This window comes from Triticum aestivum, chromosome 1B (genome assembly GCF_018294505.1).
Source record: "Triticum aestivum cultivar Chinese Spring chromosome 1B, IWGSC CS RefSeq v2.1, whole genome shotgun sequence".
In the NCBI taxonomy this organism is placed as follows: Eukaryota; Viridiplantae; Streptophyta; class Magnoliopsida; order Poales; family Poaceae; genus Triticum; species Triticum aestivum.
This window is the reverse complement of record NC_057795.1, coordinates 379,193,163-379,194,253: the sequence shown is the minus strand read 5'-3', so window position 1 is coordinate 379,194,253 and position 1,091 is coordinate 379,193,163.

The window sequence follows — 1,091 nt, the reverse complement described above, 5'->3', positions numbered from 1 at the left end:
GGAGCCTCATCTTCTTGACGTTGGGGCCAGCCGACTCCATTTTCCTTGTGGGCATCGCGCCGAGCTCACGGGTTTGAGCAGAGTAGCCAGAGACGAGCCTAGTGGCAGTGCGAGTGGGGAAGAAGGAGGGCTGGGGATTTCTGTAGGAGTGGAAGAAGAGGAGCAGGCGTTTTCTATACGAGTGAGGAAGAAGGTGAGCGGGGTTTTCTGGACGAGTGAGGAAGATTGGGGAGCGGGGGGAATTGGGTGGGGAGACGGAAGCGGGAGAGTGAGTTGTTCGTGTTTATAAGGCATGCTGCACTAACTACTCGCTTTTTCCCAAGAACCGCTCTCTTCTTTTGCGTTGCTGCATGACTGGCCATGCATGCAGGATGCATGTGCCCGCCGGCCACTGCATGCGCCTGGTTTGTTACTAGGCCTATTTGATAGGGTGGTTATGGAGTAAATTAAGGAGATTTATTTTCTCTGTGTGCATCCACCAAATTAGAGGATGTAGTACTGGATGCAGACACTCACATTAAACTAACATTCAGAAGAACAAAAGTTCAGCATGTCTATGCATCTCAATGATTGACCATACTATAACCAATATACAAAACTGTGAGAAGGTGTGGAAATAAAGAAAACCAGTCGATGCTTCTCTGAGCAAAGGGCCTCCCTGCGCACGCATTAATTTCCTGGGCATGCTTGTTTCTTCTCAATGTTGCGAGCACTTTGAGCATGTTGGCAACTCCACAGCTATCTAGCTGCCTCATCTTGCAATTGATGCTGACACATTTGCAGCAAACACATGAGGCAATAGAGATGACTCAACATGGGTCCATATTGTGCAGTTCCCCTGATATCCTATTCATTGTCCTGAATCTGAAAAGATAGGAAAACAGTAGCTATACTTAAACGGTGTTGCAAAACAATAGCACATATCAATAGCTCGGCATGACAAAACACGATCATCTGGATAAAGGGGATACTGAGCTACCTGAGGAAGATTACATATAATTTCATAAGTCCTTGGTTGATTTCCACCTTCGGCTGCACTGCTTGTTTGCTCCTCCAGACATGTCATGATCGTTCCGCACTGCATTCAGCAA